Source organism: Danio rerio, chromosome 1 (assembly GCF_052040795.2).
Source record: "Danio rerio strain M-AB ecotype USA chromosome 1, GRCz13ab, whole genome shotgun sequence".
Taxonomy (NCBI): domain Eukaryota; kingdom Metazoa; phylum Chordata; class Actinopteri; order Cypriniformes; family Danionidae; genus Danio; species Danio rerio.
In genome coordinates this window covers 20706835-20725504 of record NC_141021.1, presented here as the reverse complement: position 1 = coordinate 20725504, position 18670 = coordinate 20706835, and the positions used below count along the sequence as shown (strand labels likewise).

The 18670-nt window shown below is 35.1% G+C and overlaps 2 protein-coding genes across 3 annotated transcripts in view; one reads left to right on the top strand and one right to left on the bottom strand.

Annotated features, from left to right (window-relative positions):
* The window catches only part of ptprdb (protein tyrosine phosphatase receptor type Db), a 155137-nt gene that overhangs the window by 17398 nt on the left and 119069 nt on the right, over positions 1 to 18670 (top strand). For both annotated transcript variants that reach the window (XM_087234881.1, XM_087234882.1), the window contains exons 3-4: positions 702 to 783; positions 4273 to 4312. The gene's annotated coding sequence lies outside the window, so the exon portion shown is untranslated. The remainder of the gene's footprint in view (positions 1 to 701; positions 784 to 4272; positions 4313 to 18670) is intronic.
* Positions 1 to 18670, bottom strand: part of LOC147846793 (uncharacterized) — a 133892-nt gene that overhangs the window by 50743 nt on the left and 64479 nt on the right. The gene's annotated exons all lie outside the window — the stretch shown is intronic.

The window sequence follows — 18670 nt, the reverse complement described above, 5'->3', positions numbered from 1 at the left end:
TGTATACACAAAGATATACAGACATAATATAACGTAAAGATTATTGTTCATAAATTATAACATTATATAATGGCTTAAGATAAATGTAAAATATAATAACTTTAACCAAAAGTCAGGATAACGGCTTTTTATTTGCTATGATTTAAAACATTTGTGTTATTCCACTTCAAAAGGAAAAAAAAAACCTGAAATGAAAACACTAGTGTTGTTAATAAAAGCATGTCTGAAAACATGGCATCTTTTTGTTATTTTATGCCAAAACATGTTCTAAATTACTTTCTTATTTTCAGTTTTGAAAAGGAAGATGTCTTCAGTAGTTTACAGAATAAAACAAGAATTACATTTTGCTTTAACACAGAACTATACACGCTGTACATTGGACAATATAGGATCACTGTCTGTCATGCAGAGTATATCTCAACACCAAAAGTCTAATAATAGACGAAATTTCATTCCAGCTCGGTAAAGTGACAAGCTCACAGTAAGACTGTCATATTCAGGCAGATGTCTGTTGATCTCTCAGCATTAGTGCTAGAATACCTGAGTCAGCTGTTTTCAAACTAGGCTGAAAAAATCATAAAACAGTCAAATCCCAGCTGCTGCTTTCAGTGAGTGTGTGGAAGTTTGAGAGAGAAGGATTTAAAAGTGCTGTATGAAAGTGTGTGTGTGTGTGTGTGTTTAATGAGTTTTTCATCTTTCAGGAGAATCTTGTGGAGTCTGTCCTTCTTTCACCCAGCGAGAGACAGCTGAGTTTAAACTCAATCTGAACTCATTTTAGCACAAGTAAGTGGTTTGAATTGACACACATTAACACACACTCTGTCCATAACCTAGTAAACATAACTAGCTGCCTTCTAAGAAAGCATACTAACTATCATAAGTGACTGATTTGAGTTAGGTAAGAATAGAAGAAGAAAAATAAATAAAGAAGGTATTTGCCACTTTTTATCTCAAAACTCCAACTTTTTCATCTTTTTTTCTGAAATTGATTTAATAAAATGTTTATTGTTAATTTATTTGCAATTCTTACTGTATTTCATATGATTCTATCTCACAATTTATATCAGAACTGTCAGAATCGTGAGATAAACTCTAAATTAAGATTAAAGTCAGTCAGAACCCTGAGTTTATGTCTCAGAATTCTTGGTTTATATTCCACAATTCTTACCTTTTTCCCCTTAGAATTGCAATTTCTCAGATTTCTGAGTTTATTTATTCTGGAATGTAATCTTAGAATTGTGAAGGGGTCAAACATCTGAATTATGTGTTTAGTAGTTTTGTATTTAAGTTATTTTATTCCTTGTCTGTCCTGTTTATTTTGCAGAATTTTGAGTGACAAAACTGAAAATATATAAGATATAAATTTGTGAAAATAATGTTCAGAATTTGGAAATGAGTTTCTTACAATCTGATTTCATATTTTGTAATTCTGACTTTTTTTATTTATTTCTCACAATTACTTGAGATAGGAACTCAGAATTTTGAAGAGAGAAGTTCAGAATTTTAAAATCTTGTAATCCTGAGTTTATATTTCACCATTTAAATTATTATCATTTTTTGCTCAAAAAATTTTTTTGCTCCCTATTTTTTTCCCAGAATTGAACAAGCTTATAAACTCTAATTTGGGAGAAAAACTCATACTTGGGACTTTTCTTACAAGCACAAGTTTTTATACTTTCCTGCAATTCTGACTGTCTGACTTTTACAGTATACTGTATGTTGCAATTTTTGTAATACCTTTTTGCAATACTGTCTTTTGTTTGTAATTCTGACTTTTTCTCCCAACTGTGAGTTTATCCCTCACAATTACCATTTAAAAGTGAAAATTACAATATACCCTCACTGGCCACTTTATCAGGTACCCCTGCCCAACGTTAACACAAATTTCTACACAGCCAATCACATTCAGCGACTCAATGCATTTAGAAATGTAGATACTGTATGGCCAAGGTGATCTGCTGCACTTCAAACCGAGTATCAGAATGGGGAAGAAAGAACTAACTTTGAATGTTGTTGGTGAATGGCATGGTTGTTGGTGCCAAACGGGCTGGTCTGAGTATTTCAGAAACTGGCTGCTGATCTACTGTGATTTTCATGCACAGCCATTTCTAGGATTTACAAAGAATGGTTCGAAAAAGAGAAAATATCCAGTGAGTGGCAGTTCTGTTGGTGCAAATGCCTTGTTGATGCCAGAGGTCAGAGGAGACTGGTCAGACCAAGTAACCACTTGTTACGACCGAGGTACTACAGTTCGCACAGGCTCACCAAAATTGGAGAATAGAAGATTGGAAAAACGTTGCCTGTTCTGGTGAGTCTCGATTTCTGCTGCAGCATTCAGATGGTAGGTTCAGAATTTGACATCAACAACATAAAAATATGGATCCATCCTGCCTTGTATCAACGGTTCAGGCTGGTGGTGTAATGGTGTGGGGGATATTTTCTTGGCACACTTCGGGCTCATTAGTACCTATTGAGCATTGTGTCAACGCCACAGGCCTATCTGAGTATTGTTGCTGACCATGTCCATCGCTTTATGACCACAGTGTACCCATCTTTTGATGGCTACTTCCAGCAGGATAAAGCACCATGTCATAAAGCGTGAATCATCTCAGACTGGATTCTTGAACATAACAATATCTGTACTCAAATGGCCTCCACAGTCACCAGACCTCAATCCAATATAGCACCCTTGGGATGTGGTGAGACGGGAGATTCACATCATGGATCCGCAGCCAACAAATTTGCAGCAACTGCGTGATGCTGTCATGTCAGTATGGATTAATTTAGCAGCTCTGATGGCAAAAGGGGGTACTAGTAAGGTGTACCTAATTAAGTGGCCAGTGAGTGTATATGCGGGATATAAACTCAAAAGTCCAAAATTAGTTAATATAATAAATAACTTGCAAATCTGAAGTTATACATCACAATTCTGATTTAATTCTTCAAAATTGTGGCTTTAGAAATGGTCAAAATGTGTTTCCCAGTGATAGGTTGGAGCTGGAAGGGCATCTGCTGCGTAAAACATATGCTGTATAAGTTGGCGGTTCATTCCGCTGCGGCAACTCCAGATTAATACAGGGACTAAGCCAAAGAAAACAAAATGAATGAATGTTCAAAATGCAAGATTAAAGCCAATGTGTCTAATTTATATTTAATTTCTTCCCAAATTAGTCGACAAATGACTTCTAATTGTCTGCATATTACTGCAGCATATAATCAACATTTCTCCCACTGACTTGGATGCATTTTTTTACTACCGATAAATGATACATCCCTTAAAATTTGGCCTGAACTACATCCTACCAGAAGGAACCCAGTCATGCTGATTGACTTTGCAGAACAGCCTTTTGATGTACGCTGTTTTAAAAGGCAGCCTCACTAGACAGCTCACTAGGATTTGGAACAGAGCCACTCTTAGCCGCTTCAGACTGCTCCCCTTTATTTTACATCTACAAACGCCTCTCTGTATTCCCCAAATCCCTGTTTCCCTCGTCCTGTGTTCTCACACGGTGCTTTCTGAAGTAGCTTCTCTCTGACCAGCTGCTGTCAAGCCTCGCAGCAAATAATGCGCGCATGAATACTGTATATGACCATAAAACCTCAGCGGATTTAGCGCGTTAGAGTGCGTGTGTGTTTTATAGTGCATACACTGCTGCATTATTGAGAGCTACTCACAGAAGCATCCAACTCTTTCTGACACTGAAGATGTAATCGACTAAAAATACATACTTACCTCATCTCTCACTCTTCTGTCTCTCCCTCTTCCTCTCTATTGGTTTGTTTCCATCTCTCAATCTCTTCCTTTTGCTCCCTCTCTCTTTCTCTCTGAATATTTTCTTTCACTCCTTGATTCACTCCTTTTTTTCTATGTGTGTGCGCGTCTGTCTTTCTTAATGTGCTAAACTGGAGCTGCATTAGCTGCATTAGATCATTTTTCCCCTCTTCCTCTCAGCCGCTCAATAACTATCTCTTTCTTTTTTTCTCCCTCCATCTCTTTATTAGAGGTGCTGCTTATGAATCTGCGAGTGCATTAAAGTGATATATGAAGATAGTGTATTCCTCATACTAGCTCATCTATAAATAGAAGGTGCAAATAGACCACTGGTGAAAGCAGACGCAGCAGGGGTCGTCCTCCTTTGTTTGGCACAACTTTTGCTGTTGATTTTAGGGCATGAGATTGTGTTGCGAGACTGTTGCTGCCCTCCTCTGGAGGATGATGTTTTAACATTTTGATAGATATGATAATGTGCTTTTCCTTTTGTCTCATGGCAGCTTCCGTAACTCTGACAAGCAGTATGTGGGACATTAAAAGGTAAGAACACCTTGATGCATTTAATAAGTCTGCTCTATACGTTAAAGCCAGTTTTTACAGCTCGTGTTGGCAGTTTGTTGATATTGCACATTTTATGCATTCAAGCATGTCTTCCTTACTGATTTCATGGTAGGAAGTGGGAAAGTTTTGCCATGTTGTGTCTAAAGATGAAGTAGACTGGCTAGAATTTCCTGCCTTCAGGCGTACGCCTAAATAACACTGGCCACATACTTGGTGCGGTGGAGCTACAACAAAATGCAAATGAGAGATTTGACTTGACAACTACTACACATGCTCTAATTTTCTGTACTAGTGAGATCAGGTCTATATATATATATATATATATATATATATATATATTATGTTATATTATATAAAACTATTATGTTTTGTCTGGTCTGTTTATGATGTGTATATTGCTATTTAAAAGCTGTTTAGTAAAGCAATGCTATTCTGATGCTTTTGATTGGTTCTTGTGTTTGAATTTGTGCAGTTTACGAAATAGAATACCACACATGCTTATTTGATAATTGATTTATTTCTTATTTGGGTTTATGTTCAGTTGAAGGCAAAATTATAAGTCATGTGAGTTCATCTCTGAATTTTGAGTAAAAAGTCAGAAAATATAAGAGATAAACTAGGAATTCTAGAAATAATGTTCAGAATTTGGACATGAGTTTCTTACCAATCTGATTTATATTTTATAATTCTGACCTTTTTTATTTATTTCTCACAGTTATGTCTTTTTATGTCAAAATCCACAGAAAATATCAGAGCCGCAAGATAAAAACTCAGAATTGTGAAGGGAAGTTCAGGTTTTTTGCTCAAAATTGAGACTCTATTTCTCAAATTTCTACCAGAACTAAACAGATTTATAAACTGTCATTTGGGAGAAAAACTCATATTTGAGACTTTTTCTTACAATAACAAGTTTTTAGACTTTCTAGCAGTTCTGACTTCATTACTTGAAATTCAGTTACAGTATATGTTGCAATTTCGTAATACCTTTTTGCAATTCTGCCTTTTGTTTGCGATTCTGACACATTTTTCTTGCAGTTCTTTCTCATATATATATCTCATTATATATATATATATATATATATATATATATATATATATATATATATATATATATATATATATATATATATATATATATAATATTCAGGACTTGACATTAACCTTTTGGATTACCAGCCACTGTGGCTTGTTTCAAATTTACTAGCTACTTGCCATTTTTACTAGCCACAATTTTGTTCTTGGAAAAATATATGCATAAATATGACTTTGGCATGCTGATAATTACTTGATTTAGATTTTGTGTTATGTCCACATGCCCCCTCGTTAATTGAAATTTTTTGTGTTGTGACCTTGGTTAATGAATAGTTTTCTGCTTTCATAGTTTCGCATTGCAATTAGTTTTGTTTGACATTACTTTTTAAAGCTCAACACTAAGGATTTACCAATTTTTTCTCTCTAGCCACAGCCATGCCAAACTAATTAATTTCTTGCTCCAAATTTTAACTTTTTATTCCTAAAAAAAAACAACTGACATTTTAAATCTATACACAGCAGTCTGTCCAGGCTAAATGTCCCAGATCACCAGTTAACCAAAGATAAATGGAGAGTTAATCTCCTATTAAAGCAATGTTATAATAAATGATTATAATTAAACCACATTAACAAAATTATTGTAAGCAAAAGAAGCCGGTGAAAAACATTCTGTGTGTGATAATGAACGGATGGTCGCACACACACAACTAATGTTAGGCCCATTAATGATCTGTTCAAAGAATGGTTAAAGCGAAAGCGGCAATTGCTGCATCACATCATCTGTGCGTGCGACACTGTCGTTAGTGAGCCAGGATCGCCTGTGTCTCACAGTGCGCCGGATCATCCTCTCATTCCGTATTCACCTGCTTTCTTTTGCTTGCTAGAACACTTACTGTATGAGTTGTGCTGCTTCATGATTCTAAGATCACAATTGCACACATATTGACAAACGGTCTTAAACTAAAATTCTAATCTTTAGTGACAAACCAGCACAGGCAATTTTAAAAATTCAAAATTTAAAGTGGCTAGCGAGAGTGTCTGTCTAACCCACCACAGGTGAAATCTACCTGCATTTGGCGGGTGTTAATGTTAAGCCCTGATATTATTATTATTCTTAAGTGATGTTTAACAGAGCATAGAATGAAACATTTTCCAAAGTATTCCTTTTTTTCTTCCTGAGAATGTCTTTTAGTTTGGCTTGAATGAATAAATAAATAAAGTTTGGCTGGTTTTACATTTTAAAAAATAATTTTATGGTCAATATTATTATCCCCTTTAAGAAAATGCATTTTTAATTTTCTACCCCTTTTGTGACTTGCCTAAGTAACCTAATTACCCTCGTAGAGCCTTTAAATTGCACTTATGATAAATAGTAGTATCTTGCAGAATAACTTGTACAATATTATGTACGGTCATTGTAGCAAAGACAAAAGATATTATTTATAAGAACTTAGATATGAAAACTATGATGTTCAGAAATGTGTTGAACAAATTGTCTTTTCATTAAACAGCATTTGGGAAATATTTAAAATGTATTACTTTTTCACAGGGGGGCTAATATGTGGTCTTCAATTCTATATGCTTTATTTTTTTAGCATAAACAGTTTTTTTTATAGAATTGTTGGGTGACAAATTTTTCTGTTATGCTGTTATAGCTATTTACTGTATGTAATATCATAGCTGAAAGTCTGGCAGTAATCAGTGGAGAGTACTATTGTATGGGGAACCCTGTCTAGGATAAATATTTAGAAAAAGAATAAAAATGTAATCAGTAACATTAATAACTGAAAAGTTGTTGAAGCAGAAATGCTTTTGTGCTTGCTGGTGATGGTTGTTGGTTATTTGATATTGATTTTACAAAACAGATCAATTACAATGATAATATCAAGTATTAGAATAATTACAGTGTACTGCAAACCCTGATAAAGTTTAGAATACTGGCCAACTCTAAACATTTAAACTAGTAAACTAAGCACATTTTAAACTTACCCAAAGATAAAGTTAGTGGAACGTCACAGTTTAATTAAGTTTTACACAAGGATATACATTTCAATTCAAACAAATCCATACCATTGAGATTTACAAATATCCCATTACCTCAAACATTTACTGATAAGTGCTAGTGTTCAAAAGGACACATGTAAATACTAAATGAAAATACATTTGCTTTCATTGCTTGCAAAATAAAGCAATTTGAAGTTTTACAGCCCATCCTTTTGAACACATACTCTAATTTTACCCTAGTGATATCCCTACTGAAGTTTAAGATAACAGAAACCACTGTAAACATCGACACAACAGAACACTTAACACTAACACATCTGTGACTAGATAAAAAAAAATCTTATTTTATACTTTGGAATATATAGTAGCTGTCCTGCAATGTTAACACTCTGCAAAGTTATTAATGAAAAAAGTGCATCATAAATAAAGATATTGTCTCTCAAAAGAAATTTTTTGCCTGCTACTGATCTACATAGACATAATCAAAGTATTGCATTGTAATTGTGTGTTTTGGGTGTCTTTTATTTTGTAGTTTAGTCTTGTCTTCCTCTTCCTGGCTTGTTTTTCACCATATACCTCCTCTTTGTTTCTTCTTCTTCTTCTTGTTTTAATGGCAGTTTTTTTTATTTTATTTTATAATATTTTTTTTTTTTGCAAAAAAAGGCCCAGCTGGCACATAAGACATTAATAATAAATTAGATTTAGCTCATGACGTCAGATGACCAAAATTCAATGTCTAGTCAGCATCCAGCAAGAACAACATTATTTTGACGTCTGCAGGGACAGTTGACATGTAAACATAATTTGTATACAACACACAAAATATCAATTACATGCATTGTCAATGAAAAAAAGATACAATGAAAGAATAAATAAAAAACAATAAAAAACTAAAATAATAAAGAACATTAATACAAACTTGAGGGTAAGATGTTTAAGAATCAATTACAGTATATAAATTAAAGTATTTACAAAACGACATAGTTCAGTTTGCTTTCTAATTTTTAGATAATGAAAATGTATTTAAATAATGACTAAATTCTTGCTAAATTAAAATAAAATTTATGACAAAACAAGCTTATTTTAGTAGAGACAAATTCATAATAAAAGTAACATTAATGGCAGCTGAGTGAGGTCAACTAGAAGGTGTACTACAGTACCTCTCATCAAATATGAAAAAAGAATAATAATAATAATAATAATAATTATATATATATATATTATAATTATTATAAATATATATATATAAATGTAATAATAAAATAAACTAATTAAACTCTGTAATTAAACCAGTTTTCTTTGAGTAATTATTAAGTTATTATTCTCATATGCTTTTTTGATCCTTAATTGGCTGCTTTAGTCATGTGATCCATTGTGTTTGGTGTACATATAGCCCTCATGCTTCATTTGTTCCTTGTCAAGCTTTGTTTGTGTAACCCTGCTGTTGATAAGTATTTGTCCATGTTTTATGTTTATGATATATATATATATATATATATATATATATATATATATATATATATATATATATATATATATATATATATATATATATATATATATATATAAATTTATATATATTATTTATATTAAGTTTAATCTTTCATTTCTAGTCTAGTCAAAACGTGTTTTTGTCAAGTCTGTTTTGTCAAGTATTTTTGTTAAACTTTCATTCAATAAACTGCACTTGGGTTCTAATGCTCACCTTCATTTGTATTTGTCTAATTCCTGCCTGTGTGTGATATACGAGCACCCTGAAATGGCTGTTTTGATTCTGACATGGAATAGTTATAGAAAGTCCAATCAAAACAGACTTGGCCAGCTGACCAATCAAAGCAGAGTTAATTTATGGAAGGGCGGGGTTTATAGACCTTACAGTAATGGTCTTATTCTCAATTCCTCAACAAAGTCAACCTCAACACTTCGATTATTTACATTTACATTTGGCTCAGCTGTGTTTGATTAGGGTTGAAGCAAAACTGTGCAGAGCTGCGGCCCTTCAGGAGTCAAGTTTGAGACCTATGCTTAAAAGGGATAGTTCATACAAAACTGAAAATTCTTTCAACATTTACTGTACTTACCCTTTAGTGTTTTTTTAGCTAAACACAAAATAAGTTATTTTGAAAAATGTTGGAAACCTGTAACCATTGACTTCCATAGTATTTCCATAGCATAGAAGTAAATGATTACTGGTCTCTAATGTTCTTTAAAGTGACTTTGTTTGTATTCAGCAGAGAAAAGAAACTCATAAAGGTTTGAAACCACTTTAGGGTGAGTAAACATTGAGTAAATTTTCATTTTTTGCTTGAACTATGCCTTTAAGTCCTACGTTGATTCAGAAAATCACAAATCATTGCAAAATGATTCTAATATTAAATGCATATTCTGAGAAAATTACAATGTTTTGTCTTGGTGCTTTATTTAGGCTTACACTGATATTAGATAAATTAAAATACAATATGACCTGCTCTTTATTCAAAAACACATGCAATACACATAATTTCAACATTTATTATCCTTATGCAGTCTGACATAACACACTGGAACTTGAAATCTGCTGCATCTCAGTCAAAGTTCAGCTTAACACAAGAAGATTTTGAGATTTTCTTGGAATTAACAATGAATGGATGGAATGTTTGGTTTTGTGGCATTTTAATATAGAGTGACTTATGTGTCAGATCAAATTTGCCAGTTATGTTTTTTCACTGCTCATGAATATAGTTTCAGTAGAAGCCAAAGTGTAGGAGTACCAGCAATTTTGTCTCTGGGCTCTCAGAATTCTGTAATCATAGTCATTCAGATTCATTTATTCATCCTCGCTCTGTGCTGTCTCATGTGAGAGATTTACTGTGATCCCGGAGCACACATAACTTCATTAGATGTTCAAAAGTAACTGATGAATTGTTTTTTTACCTCACACAGAAAGTTTCACAAAGTTTGGCTTCAATATGTTTTTTTTTTTTGCTTGTTTTTAAATCAATAATTTTTTTTTAACAAGGACACAGTAAATTTGATTTTCAAATAAATGTTTAAATAAATGCAGTTCCTTTAAACTTTTTATTTATTAAAGTAAGTTGTGGGCAAAAGGCATTATAGTTTGTGTGTATCACATGAATCATCACAAAACTACAGTGGATCACAACTACTAAAATATTATAAAAATATTTATTACATTTTTTCTTTAGCAAAAAAAAAAAAAAAAAATTAGTATTAAAATAATTTCTGAAGTATTGTGACACCAAAAACTGGAATTAAAGAGATAGTTCAACCTTAAAACTCTGTCATCATTTACTCACTCTTGTTCTTATTTATGCTTGACTTTCTTTTTTCTGTTGAACACAAAAGAAAATATTTTGAAGCAATACTTCCATCGTATTTGTTTTTCCTACAATGAAAGTCAATGGTTACAGGTTTTCAGCTTTCTTTAGAATATCTTATTTTGTGCTCAACAGGAAAAAAAATCTTAAAAGGTTTGGAACCACTTGAGGGTGAGTAAATAGTGAGTTAATTTTCATTTTTGGACAAACAATCCCTTTAAGGACAAGTTAACAAAATTGAACAGGGATTTTAAATTGTAACAATATTTCACACTACTGAATTTTACTGACCAAACAAATGCTGCTTACAGTGAGCTTAAGAAACTTTCAAAAACATTTTTAAAATTCTTACTATAGTGCCAGCATTTGCATTTTGATGCATATCCACAATTGTATGAAGTTTTTGTTTTAGATATGAAAATTTCAAACCAACAACTACTGTATTTCAATACTGCTCATTATGGTGGTTCTTGGAGAGACAATTTTTTTTTTCTGAGATGGTATTTGATAAAGAAAGTTTGAGGACCACTGCTCTAGCATTAATAGTTTTCACATTCCACCTGCATGACTTCATGGAAATTGTGTATATTTTGAATACAGATATAGAACATATAGATAGAAGTTTTTGTACTACAAGTCTCTTGCTTTTATTAGTCTTTCAACCAGGATGCATTTATTGTACTTAATCATTTTATAATATATATACAGTAAATATACAGTTGAAATCAGAATTATCCTCTCCCCCTTTTGATATTTTTTTCTTTTTAAAATATTTCTTAAATGATGTTTAACAGAGCAAGGAAATTTTCAGATTATCTGATAATTGTCTGATAATTTCCTTTATTTTGTTTTTTTTAATTTTCTAAAACCATTTTAAGGTCAAAACTATTAGCCCCTTTAAGCTATATATTTTTTAAATAGTCCACAGAACAAACCATCGTTTTACAATCACTTGCCTAATTACCCTAACCTGCCTAGTTAACCTAATTAACCTAGTTAAGCATTTAAATGTCACTTGAAGCTGTATAGAAGTGTATTGAAAAATATGTAGTCACATATTATTTACTGTCATAATGACAAAGATAAAATAAATAAGTTATTAAAGATGAGTTAATAAAACTATCATGTTTAGAAATGTGTTGAAAAAAAATCTTCTTTCTGTCAAACAGAAATTGAGGAAAGAAATAAACGGACTTCAACTGTATGTTTTTGTGATATATTTTTGATTTTACAGTATATGTACATGTCTATACGGATTTCATTCATTTATTCGTTTTCTTTTCGGCTTAGTCCCCTGATTAATCAGGTATCGCCACAGCGTAATGAATCACGCACTTATTCAGCATGTGTTTTAAGCAGCGGATACCCTTCCAGCTGCAACCCATCACTGGGAAACACCCATGCACTTTCGTTCACACACATACACTATGGCCAATTTAGCTTATTCAATTCACCTGTACCACATGTTTTTGGATTGTGGGGAAAACCGGAGCACCCTTAGGAAACCCACGCAAACACAGGGAGAACATACAAACTCCACATAGAAATGCCAACTGACCCAGCCAGGGCTTGAACCAGCAACCTTCTTGCTGTGAGGCGATCGTGCTACCTACTACAGCAGTGGTTCTCAAAGTGGGGGTCGGGACCCCCCGAGGGGTCGCGGGGCAATGAAGGGGGGTCGCCTGGTGATTTCCAAAACTCTATTTATTTTTATTAAACCATTAGAATTAACATATTTTATCCATAACTATACTTAAAATAAAAATAGTCGTTTATAGTTACTATATACTATATAGTTAATATAGTAGCTTATAGTTACTAGTTCTATTGGATTGCGACCCCTGGGGTAATTACATTATATTAAAGGCAGCAATAGCGTCAGTACATTTTGATTTTATAGCATCAGGTTATACTTTCTGGCACATTTAAAGCACTGACACAAATTTAATTGGTGTGTCTGCGTCATTGCATGCAAGGTTTCTGTATTTATAACCACCTCAGAGGATATTAGGGGTCGCGAGTCACTGACATTGTTATTTTGGGGGTCGCGGGCTGAAAAGTTTGGGAACCCCTGTACTACAGCATCATGACGGCGGTCTATATGAATTTTTGAGAGATAATTCAGAGTGGGTTTTGCTAGGCTTTGACTGTGTATGTATTACACATGCAATCACTCAATGACACAGAGCGAGAGAGAGAGCAAGCATGTGTGCGTGGGTTTTTAGATGTGCAATAGTGTGGATATAATTAAAATATCCGATTATAGTCACTTCAGTCGAACATTAGAACAGATTAGGCTCACACTTGAACTGTGACAAACAGCCCATTGTGTGTATGTGTTCATGTATGTGTGTGTGTTTTTCTTTCACGAGTCAGTTCAGTCTGATGTTTTTAGTTGAATTAAATGTAGACGGACTCATGTACAATACAGGATGAAGTCAGCCGGAGTTGATCAGTATATGGGAAATGTCTCTTATACTTAATTCGGGTCAGCAAAAAAATAGACAGTGGTCATACGATCATGATAATACCCTGTGTGTGTTCTCTGTGAGTGTGTGTGGTAGAGATGAATATAAAGGGGGATGGGTTGGCTTGGCTTTTTCTCTTTCTTTTTCACGTGCATGCTAACACTCACAGAAGGAATCAGATTAGTGCGAGGATTACAGAGTACCAACCATTTTAGAGGAAAAAACACACACACACACACACACACACATGCACACAGACTCAGAGAACTCGTATAAGCACAATATGAGTGTCGGTTTTGTAATTAACAGTTCATCAGAGGATACTCATCACAGTTTCTGTTACTCTTTCCTCCGTTCATTTTTAAAGGCCAGATTGCGATTAATTAAATGTCAGCACTCTGATGTTGCGTGTGCGTGCGTGCGCATGCTTGTGTTTGGTGTCTTGCTGTGTGTTCATTTGGTGAAAATGTCGAGTGGCTTCTGCTCTTACTCTGACATTCTGATTAAGAGCGTCGAAAAGCACCGTCTATCCACTAAAGCACTGTAAAAATGTTTGCCTGTAAGATCCATTAGGTATTCAACATTACATTTGTATCGTCGATTAACTGCTTTTCCAGAAATAACTCTTCTTTATGTGCGTGCGAGTGTTTTTATGCAGGGGCTGCTGGGTCTTTGGTTACCTGCACACTTTCTGCAACTAAAGCAAATTAATGCCCTCATTTACATATCGCTGTGGGAACTGGGGTACTGATGATGCATTCATCTTTGTGACTGCAAACGTGTGTGTGCATGTCCGTGTGTGTGTGTGTGTGTGTGTGTGTGTGTGTGTGTGTGTGTGTGAGAGAGAGAAACAGACAGTGAGCATGAGAATGAGACTAACTTCATTTTGCATTTATTTTGTGTATTGTTCAAATGCAGCCTTGTAGAAAAAAAAACGCTACCTAAATTTGCATAGAATTGAAATCTGCTGCAGTGAACAGTTAATTAAAACAGTTCATCATAAGCATCTGTGCATTTCTTGCTTGAGATTGCATAAAAACAAGAACTTTTTTAATCCGCATTGTGTTGTAGAAAAAAAGACAATATAACAATGAGTATTTTTTCAATTAAATGTTAAAATACACTTACTGGCCAATTTATTAGGTACGCCTTACTAGTACCGGGTTGGAGTTCATTTGTCTTCAGAACTGCCTTAACCTTTTGGGGCATAGATTCAACAAGGTACTGGAGATATTCCTTCAAGATTTCGGTCCAAATTGACGTGATAGCATCATGCAGTTGTTGCAGATTTGTCGGCTGCAAATCCATGATGCGAATCTCCCATTCCACCACATCCCAAAGGTGCTCTATTGGATTGAGATCTGGTGACTGTGGAGGCCATTTGAGTACAGTGAACTCATTAGCCCCTTTCACACATACAGACCTTTCCGGAAAATTACTGGCATTTTTTCGGAAAGGTTTGTATGTGTAAACAGGCCCTTTTTGAAAATACCGGTAAATTAATTCCGGCTATTTTACGCACAGAGAAGTTGTAACATTACTGGTAATTTCCTGGAATGCTGCGCTGTGTGAACGAAGAAGGAAAATAGCTGGAAAGAGCGAATGCACGTATAGAGCGTGCTGACGTGAAACGTCTACTTCAGCCAATCAGACATTCAGACACATTCACATCTGTGCTGTTTAAAAAGATAAAAGCCTTTAAATATTTTTCCAGAGACACATTTAGCTGCTAGATGTTAATCAGATCACGTTTCAATTTTCCTTCTTATGCCAACTGTGTAAATAATTATTGATAAGATGCTTATGATAAGCTGTCGTTTGTTTACTTTTAAGCTCTGCTTCCTTCAGTTGCATGACGCGTTGCGTTTGCACGTAAAACAGCCGGTGAGCACCAGCACACACACGTATTATGTACATCTCGACATGCGAAAGTGTTTCTCTATATGTTTTCATCAAAGTTGTTCACAATACTTATCCATCCACAGAGTTTGTAATGCAGTAAAATGTTTACAAATACAAGTGCAGCCATCGAGAGTTCATGTCTGGTTAATGATGTCAGAATTTACCGGTATTTTGGAATGGATGTGTGAATGGTCTTTTCTGGGAAAAATTCTGTAACGTCCTCGCCAGTGTGAACAGTGCTATTTTAAATTTACCGGTAAAGTCGTTCTGGAACTTTTCTGGATATTTACCGGTACAACTGTGTGAAAGGGGCTATTATTATGTTCAAGAAACCAGTCTAAGATGATTCGAGCTCTATGACATGGCTCGTTATTCTGCCAGAAGTAGCCATCAGAAGATGGGTACACTGTGGTCATAAAGAGATGGACATGGTCAGCATCAATACTCAATAATGAGCTCAAAGTGTGCCAAGAAAATACCCCTCACACCATTACACCACCAGCATGAACCATTGATACAAGGCAGGATGGATCCATGCTTTCATGTTCTTGATCCCTAATTTTGACCCTACCATCCGAATGTCGCAGCAGAAATCGAGACTCATCAGTCCAGGCAACGTTTTTACAATCTTCTATTGTCCATTTTTGTTGAGACTGTGTAAACTGTAGCCTCAGTTTCCTGTTCTTAGCTGACAGGAGTGGTACCCGCTGTTGTCTTTTGCTGCTTTAGCCATGCATTTAGAGATGTTCTTCTGCATACCTCAGTTGTAACCAGTGGTTATTTAAGTTACTGTTGCCTTTCTATCAGCTAGAAACAGTCTAACCATTCTCCTCTGACCTCTGGCATCAACTAGGCATTTGCACCCACAGAACTGCCGCTCACTGAATATTTTTCAGACCATTCTTTATAAACCCTAGAGATGGTTGTGCGTGAAAATCCCAGTAGATCAGCAGTTTCTGAAATACTCAGACCAACCCGTCTGGCATCAACTACCATGCACATTCAAAGTCACTTAAATCACCTTTCTTCCCCATTCTAATGCTTGGGTTGAACTGCAGCAGATCGTCTTGAGTTGCTGCCATGTGATTGGCTGATTAGAAATTTGCATTAACGAGCAGTTTAACAGGTGTACCTAATAAAGTGGCCAGTGAGTGTATATCTTCTAATATAATTTACAAAATAAAAAGTCTATCGTATCATGTTATTGACCTGTGCTCCCGTTAGCTGTGCTCGCATTTGAAATTGTTTAGGAGTTTCCGATTCAGTTACCTATGGGAGAAATGACTAGAAATAATAAACGTCAGAAAACAGTCAAACTACTTGCTCTAAAAACAAGTGTGTTCATTACTGTACATAAAATTGGTATAATATACTGTAATAAGATAACATCAGTTAGCAGCATAATGAGCTGTTTTTAACATCCAAATAACAATGGAAATGAATGAGACGGAAGTCTCAAGCCAAAAAGATTCCAATTGTCAATACTCTTCTCTCAATTCTCTATTTTTTATACTGTATTGTTTACTGTCACAAAATGCATAGTTTACAGAAATCCTTTTCCATAATTTATATGAGTGCAATGTGAGTGTTGTCTTTAGGATGAGACGTTTAACCTAGGTCCTGTTAAAAAGAGATCTTCAAAAAAAAGAGTAGGACTTTAAACCTGGCATCCTTGCCAAATTTGCCCACCATCATGCCCTCCTAACCATCCCCATATCATAATTAGCTTCATCACTGTATCTCCTCTCCACCAATCAGCTGGTGTAATGTGCAGTCTGGTGCAAAATGGCTGCTGTCGCGCCATCCAGGTAGATGCTGCACACTGGTGGTGGATGAGGAGATTAGCCCCCAAAATGTGTAGAGTGCTTTGAGTGTCCAGATAAGCCATATATAAATGTAAGGAATTATTATTATTCATTCATTCAGTTTCTTGTCGGCTTAGTCCCTTTATTAATCTGGGGTCGCCAGAGCGGAATGAACCACCAACTTATCCAGCATGTTTTTACGCAGCGGATGCCCTTCCGGCCACAACCCATCTCTGGGAAACATCCACACAGACATTCACACATACACTCATACACTACGGACAATTTAGCCTACCCAATTCACCTGTACCACATGTCTTTGGACTGTGGGGGAAACCGGAGCACCCGGAGGAAACCCACGCTAAGGCAGGGAGAACATGCAAACTCCACACAGAAACGCCAACTGAGCCGAGGTTCGAACCAGCGACCTTCTTGCTGTGAGGCGACAGCACTACCTACTGCGCCACTGCCTCACCGCATTATTATTATTATTAAATATTAAATATAATTTTTTTTATCCATTGTCCACAGGAAGGCCTTCGAGTTTTTTTTTTTACAATTTAAAGCAATAACACGCTTTGCTTAGAGTAAACTAAAATCCAATAGTTTGCGTTTGCTTGTGTTCAGATACAGGTTTACAGTGTATGAAATATACATAATTTAGGAATCAAATGTAGATTTTCTTCAATTAATTTACCAATCATGATAAGAATCTCTGTCCAAATGTTTGGATCTCATTGCACTCCCACAAACAATGATAAAGGGTTCCCACTTCTTCACTGCATTTTGGACGGGTATCAGGAATATTTGCGTTACTTAATATTATAAAAAACAAAATTCTGAGGTATATTAAATTTTCTCACCAATTGTTGGAACAAGAGCAATTTTATCTTCCTCGTATAAATATTTTAATTGGCGTATACCTTTAAGCATAAATTTTTAGCATCCAATGTCACTCCTCCCTGGTACAACATTTTTATTGCCCCATATTGGTGTTAAGTTTGACAGAGTAATTGTTTTTAAGAATCTAAGAATTCATGAGCTTCATTCAATCAAAAAGTTATGGATTGCCGTGAAATAGCGTTGAATATGCTGAAAATATTCCACAAATCACAGTTTGAATGTGTTGAATTATGTTTTACAATCTGAATATCATTATGACTTTTTATTCTTTTTTTTAGACCTATATGCTTTGACACAATTGACGTTGTAAAAAGCCCTTTAATATTAAATATGACATGACTGGACGTGGGCAAGGCAGTGGCGCAGTAGGTAGTGCTGTCGCCTCACAGCAAGAAGGTCGCTGGTTCGAACCTCGGCTCAGTTGGCGTTTCTGTGTGGAGTTTGCATGTTCTCCCTGCCTTCGTGTGGGTTTCTTCCGGGTGCTCCGGGTTCCCCCACAGTCCAAAGACATGCAGTACAGGTGAATTGGGTAGGCTAAATTGTCTGTAGTGTATGAGTGTTTGTGTGAATGTGTGTGTGGATGTTTCCTAGAGATGGGTTGTGGCTGTAAGGGCATCCGCTGCGTAAAAACTTGCTGGATAAGTTGGCGGTTCATTCCGCTGTGGTGACCCCGGATTAATAAAGGGACTAAGCCGACAAGAAAATGAATGAATGAATAATAATAATTCCTTAATGACTGGATGTGATTGAAGCTAATGTGGGTTGAATGCTTTCTTGCACAGACTGATTTCAGTAATTACTCAATGTATCATCAGAAACCACAGGTATTAATTTAGTTTATCCTGTCTATGGTATTTGACCCTCAAAATAGCCAGAACCCATTGATTTGCATTTTATAAATGAGAA